We start from the raw sequence: 7,231 nt of genomic DNA, 5'->3' as shown, positions 1-7,231 counted from the left end.
TTTCCATGTATTTCTCCACGTGTTCTCCACCACCATCTCAATTGAATTATGGATTTATAGGCTTCTTTCTATTGTCATTGAAGGAGCTTACTAGTAACCATCTAATTCAAGATCCCACTTCTTTTATTCAAGATCCCATTGCTAAGAATTATTTTACTTTTGGCAACTTATTTGCCCCATTTGATGAAGAAAAATTATACTCTCTCCATCTTCTTTTTCGAATGTCATCTAGTCTTTGGTTCACAGTTTCTTGCTTCCACAAAATAGCAAATACATGCTTCCACAAAATAGCAAATACATGTTTAACGTTGTTGCTCTCGAGGAGACAGGAGTTTAGCTTGACACAAACTTTCCTCAAATGAATGGACTTTTTGCAACATCACAGCTTAGTAAGCTTAAATTCCCTACCTTAAGTTTCTAAGTGAAATAGAGTAGAGTGGTAAGGTATTTAATATAAGGTTGAATTTGGAGAAATGGCTCAACCTATAAATAATGTAACCACAAGGGCTCGATCATCACCACCAGAGTATCATCATCATTCAGTGATGTTAAGTGGATGGAACCAATTATACACTCTAGAAATTCAAGTTGAGGTCCATTTTGGACTCTTATGAGTTGTGGGTGATAACCATAGAGTTGATGTGAAGCAAAAACCAACTTTGGATCTAGAAGTTCCAACATAAATAATTTCACCAGATCCAGCTCTTTCTTTGGCATGGAAGAGGAGGAATGCAAATTCTATGTGTGCCATTGGCACCAACGTCAATGATTTTGTTATGACTTTGATTTAGCATACGACTGGCAGTAAAGGCATGGTGGTTCTATGGAACCAGTATGAAACAAAGAATTAGACAAGGATCCAAAAACTTAAGAATTAGCTAGCTTTGGAGAGACTCTCTGAAGGAGAAGCAATGGCGTAGTTCACCACCATGAGGATCAAGAATTCGAGAGATTAGATGGCGACTACTAGGATCAATAGGAGAAGCAATGGCGTAGTTCACCACCATGAGGATCAAGAATTTCGAGAGATTAGATGGCGACTACTAGGATCAATAGGTCAAGTCAAGGTTTGGCATGTAGGTGCACCAGGATCTTGCCTCAGAAATATAATAGCTTAGTCACTTCATTGAAACACTCATGTGAGGAATCCTCCTTTGACTTTTGAGTTTAGTGCTATGCTCTTGGAGGAGGAGATACATCAAAAGGCTAGTGATGGTGGTGATTTTGCCTTCTCAGTAAGCATAAAGAAAAAGGTAAGGGAAAGGACTTTGGTAACCCCTTTCTTCGACTAAGAAGAAGACAATAAAATGCTTTTAATGCGGCAAGTCTAGTCCATTATTGTCGGAGTCTAGTGTTATCTGCTTGCTCTTATCTTTATGCATGGTGTGTGAGAGAGTTAAAAGCTCATTGATTTTTGGTGTATGTTCCTTTCAACTTATTGTGTGATATTAATTAGAGAGTGAGAGATCTGTGAGTCCTTGTAGGTGGTGGATACTTCTTGCATTATTGGAAGTGACAACTTATTGGAAGTGAGACTGAGGAGGGTGGATTTTCAATAACAAATTGATCTTGTGGACTTTAAGAGGATCAACCTTGAGAGAAAGGTAGTTTCCCATGGCCATTATATTCCTTTCTTGCATTCCTTGAATGAGTAAAGTTAAGGAAGGGTAGGATAGGGGTATAACATTTGTGGCCCATGGCCATTACGTTCATTTCTTGGTTTCCTTGAATGAGTAAAGTTAAGGTGGGGTAGGATAGGGGCATAACATTTTTGGCATGCTCCTTCCACACTTCTTTGGAGTCTCACCTTCCCATTGGAAGCTCTCTTTTTCCTTTGCCATTTCTCCTAAAGTGATGTTAAGCGCACGGTTCAAAAGTGGATAAGACTTGGGTGGAGAAGAGTGAAAAGGAGAGAAAATATGTTGTTTGTTGTGTTTTTGTGTAAAATTTTGGTCTGTTAGTGCTTGGGAGAACCTAGAGGAAGGCAAATAACTTGTTTTTCTTTTACATCTTTCATTTTAATGCTACAATCTTCACCATGAGAAGTTGCATTTTTTAATGTTTTGTGTTTTGCTTTCAAAAACCATTCAAATTTTCCAAAATGTGTAAACATGCTATGAGAATCAATCTTGATATTTACACCCATGAGAATCTTAGAAAAATAAAAAATTAGGCAAAGGGTAAATCATTATCTCATTGAATTGATTGAAGTAAATGTTAACAACCAACAAGATCAAAATCAAACTTTTAGTCCGTTCGCGCGTCTTGAGAGAACTTAATAACTTCACATCATGCCGATGTGAAGCAGTCATAATTAGGCCAGAACCCAAGACAGTGAAAGAAGATAGGGGATTCTTAGGATTAATGGGGTGGTACCGTATCTTTATGCAACGGAATGCTCAGATATCGTCTCCGCTAATAATCTCTCTTCTAAGGAAGAATACCCCTTTTCAATGGACCCACATGCATCAAAGTGCCTTTGACAAGTCATGTCCTCAAGTTGCCAGATTTCAATAAACCTTTTGAAGTGGTCACATATGCAAGTGGTTTTTCCATAGGTGGTGTTCTCATGCAAGAAGATCATGTAGTGGCCTATGAGTCCAAAGAGCTTAGACCATATAAACAGAATTATGATGTCCATGACTTGGAGCAACTTGTAGTATTTTATGCACTAAAATTATGGAGACACTATCTCCTAAGTCAAAGATTCACTCGAATGACTGACCATTAGAGCCTAAAGTGGATCTTCACCCATAATGATCTCAATATATGCACCAAAGAAGATGGATGTAGACTCTACAAGAATTTAATTTTGAGATCAAGTTCAAGCCACGAAAGGAGAATGTAGTTGTTGATGCACTCAGTAGAACACCCTCCTTTGTTGCAATTACTTTGGTTACTAACCCCTTGATATGGGAGGAGTTGACTTGACCACGATAACTTCTTCGAGATAACTTCTTCGTGCCCATCACTGCCTTGCTCAAGCATGAGAGAAAAACTCTCAGGAGTTAAAAGAAAGTGCAAGGGTATAAGTTAGAAGAAAGATACCTGTATTACAATAATCGGTTGTGCATTCCAAATGTGGATAAGTTAAAGAGGAGGATTATGTATAAAGCCCATGATAGCCCAATTTTGGGACACCCAACGTATATAAAGATCTATGTGTCAATTAAAAAAAGTTTCTTATGGTTGGGACTCAAGAGAGATGTGTTACACCAATGTATGCCAATGCTTAGTATGTTAGTGAGTCAAGGCTGAGAGAGTCAAGGTGCCGAGTAGATTGAAACCCTTGGATTTACCCCAAATAAAATGGGAATGTATAAGCATGGATTTCGTTATCGGGTTATCGCTAGTCAATGTAGTCAAGAACCCAAAAGGTGGATGAATTACTTGCATTTGGTAGAATTTCCTTATAATGCTTCCTATCATCATAGCATTAGAATGAGTCCTGTTAAGGCACTCTATGGTGAGGATTGTCTTACACCATTGACTTGGTGTCAGACCCAATGATTAGGAGAAATTACAAGATAAGATGGATCACCAGATGTAAATCATGATTAAGGACATTAAAAGTACCTAGGATAGACTGAAGCAACACATGGACCAAACGAGGTCTAGCTAGGCATTTGAAGAAGGGGACGTGGTGTTTCTCTAGGTGAGACCCAAGAGAAGTTCCTTATCCTTGGGGAAATACAAAAAACTCTCCTAGATAATGTGGACCTTATGTGAGCACTAGGAAAATAGGGGATCAGGTCTACAAACTTCTATGACCCCCTCATTTGAAGGTTCACAATGTATTTGACATGAGCTTGCTCAAAAAGTATGTGCCAGACGCCAACCATATCCTAGATGATGAGCAAGTCATTTCTCCAACTCAAGCACAGTTAGAGCTAGATCCTAAGACAATCTCGGATGTTGGAGAGAAACCTCTAAGAAAAAGAACTCTGAGAGTGCCTAGTCAGTTGGAAAATTTTCCATGTAGAAGATGCCATCTAGGAGAAAGAAGAGACGTTGCAAAGAGATTATCCCCAATTTACGAGATGAGGGCATCTTGATTCTTCAAGTGGGGGAGGATGTAAGATGTCTCCTCATAGTTTCCTAACTGGTTTGATTGAAATCTCTCCATTTACTGGATCTAAAAAGCTAGAGAGAGAAATTAAGTCTAGAGAGAGAAAGTTGAAATTCAAAATTTTGTTTAAATAAAAAAATCTTTTATTTCTAGGACCCCATAGGAACAAACAAAACTCTGATCGAATATTTAACTAAAGGGATTTTTAGAGCACAAGTTGGTGAGATGAGCATTATAAAAGATGCCTAGTCTATGGAATTTTTTTAAATTATTTTGAGGTTATGTAACCTATCAACTTTATTTTCCAAATATTTAAGGAAAATTAGAAGTGTCGGATCAGGGAATAAGTTCTCAATATGTTCGTGTAGAATAAGGCCTATAAATGAGCTTTTTAGTGTAAAGACTGAAATAGTGAATGATTGTCCCCACAGGTCGTATAAAGAGTGAAATAATGAAAGGTTGTATAAAGGACCTGCATGGATAAAAAGTTAAACTTTGGATGAATTATTGAATATTTAAGGCTCTAAACCATTCATTTAAGGTCCCCTCTAAACTTGAAGTTAGTCTCTCTCCTTCCACGACCCCCCATCTCCACAAGTCTCAAGGCCAACCCTCCCCTTTACCTCATCTAAGCTTGGACCTCCTCGCTTTTGGGCCTCATACAAGATATTCTTCCATGGCCTTCCACTCACCATCAATGGCCCATAAGTTGTGGCATGTGACTACGCCATCCCTGCACCTCAACGTTGATTTTTAGGATGGAACCGTTACTAGGGAGGGAGTATGTTAACCACACTGGTTAACTTTACCCTTAACGCATGGTTTGACTTTTTATGCCATATTTTTATAACTCTAAAATGCGCTTCATGTAAAAGATTTTGGAAAATCACTAATCTTGTAACGTGTGTAATGTCGAGTGACTAGTATTTACCAAGATTACGATGTGTGTAATGGTGATTGATTATCATTTTACCAAGGTTATGATGTGTGTAATGTTGGTGATCAATATACAGCCTAGGACATTAGTCCTATTTAGCATGGGCCCCTAGACATTTGATTCTTGGGAAGCCGAACATTGTACATATGACGCTTTATATATAAGTTATTTTTATCTTATGAGAAATCACATAATCCCGTTATCACAATTGTGATGATAGCATGTGTGCTTGCTCGCTTTTTCTTTGATGGTTGCATACTTGTGGATTATGTGTGTACATGTTCTTTGAGGGAAAGGATTATAGCTTCTCTTCTCCCTCTCCTTCTCCATCTCCATATGTCCCTCATTCCTTGCATACACAAAGGTATTAAGCTTGAGATTGAGCTCTCCATAGCTCTTTCCCTCATTTCCCCTTACCCATTTTCATAGCTCCATTAAGGGTAAGACAATGAAAAGGCAAGTAATGTGGATGGGAAAGCCAATGGGAAGGATTCAAGTACGTGGGTAATTTAATAAGGTATTAACTTGGTAATGAGAGCAATGTGGTTGATGGGCATAGGTAGGGGCCTATCAAACCATGAGTAAAATTGGTATGATAGAAGAAAAGGAAGACGGTGCAAAAAAAAGATACATAAATGTGCATGGCCAAGGAGGTGAAACATTGGCTATCAAAACTGTTAGCAATTTGGATTAACTATATTATGGACCAAATCTTTATTGGATGCATGCCCTAATGGTGTGTTTGCACAACATTGCAAACATGGTGCTAAGGATGGAGTAAGGATGCAGAGAATGATATGAAAATCAATTATAATAAGTGTATGAGAAGATGTAGATACTTTCAACATGGAAGGAATACTGCAAGATAAGGGAATGATTTATGAGAGGTGCATGCATAGGAAGCTTAAGCCAAATCCTTGGCATGAGAATGGAAAAAGACAAAGAATAGATCAAAGGGGAAACCACAAAGTTCAATAGGTATTGAGACATCAATGACCTCAAACAATGATGATGCAAAGTGACCATGTAGCAAGATAAGAGCATAAGGAGCCAAAGGCATGGGGTCCAATGCTTGGGGGATGTGTTACTCATAAGAAAATTCAGGGTGGGCCCATGGGTGCCTACTACCTAAGTTACAAGACAAAGGTATTGTGTCAATTTTGAGGTACAAGGACAAAGGACAAGTTGAAAGAAGAGAGTAATCCCCAATGTGTTAGATAAAAAAAGAGATCTATATTGGAAACTTAGTGGGGTGCAAAGTGGATGGTGATGGAAATCATTCAAGGATTCCCAAAGGACACTCTGTCAAGGTGCATGTGGAGGAATACCTAAGGGGATAGCATACTACACAAAATAAGAAGGCTAGCCCTAGACATAAACTTGATAAGAAGGATAAAAGACAAGTTGAAATAAGACATAAACTTGATAATAAGAAATGTGTCAATAGTGGTAACTTGATTGGTGATGATGGTGGAGAGTAATAGATTTCATTTAAGGATTCCCAATTCCACTTAGTTCAGCTAATTTCCGCTGACAAAAGCGAAAGGAGGGTGGGCATGTGTCACCTTGTATCAAAAGCCAATCAATGATTTTGCTAAATTTGGAAAAAAGGTGATTTTTTTATAATTGAAGGTTTTAAAATTGCAAGATTTTGAGGAGTTTTTTCAAGAAATGCCTCCAAATTTTCCATAATAAGTGTAGATTATTTTAATAGGATTTCACCCTTCTGTCTATTTTTTTTGGCATATGCTCAGTCATTTGGTTCTTAAGTCCCAAGTCACCCATGTGCTACCTACATGGGTGTGCCCTTCTTCTTCTTCCCTCTTTGCACTCCTTCCTTCCCTCTATCCTTCATCTTCCTCTCCCAATCATCTTTTAATAGTTTTCTACACCCTCCTTATCAGTATTTTCTTTGGAATCCTCCCCTTGTTGTCTCCTACCTCTTGCTCCTCTCACATCCCTTGGCTCAAACGCATCTCCTTCGTGTCCATTAATTGATATATTTTTAGCCTCCTCGAATAAAGGTATTGCTCAATGCTAGTCAAGGGACAAAAAAGGTCGAGGAGTTGTAGCAACACCTTATTTTATTCATAATACTTAATGCCTAAAGATAATAAGCTAGTGAAAAGTGGATGCCAATGGTGCCAAGGGGCAACAAAGAAAGTGGTATTTGCAAAAGGTAGAGCTATGGATGGACATTGTTCAATTGGTAGAGGGAACCTAGG

The sequence above is a fragment of the Cibotium barometz genome, chromosome 22 (assembly GCF_041138505.1).
Source record: "Cibotium barometz isolate CiBa-2024 chromosome 22, ASM4113850v1, whole genome shotgun sequence".
NCBI lineage: Eukaryota > Viridiplantae > Streptophyta > Polypodiopsida > Cyatheales > Cibotiaceae > Cibotium > Cibotium barometz.
This window is presented reverse-complemented; position numbering follows the sequence as displayed.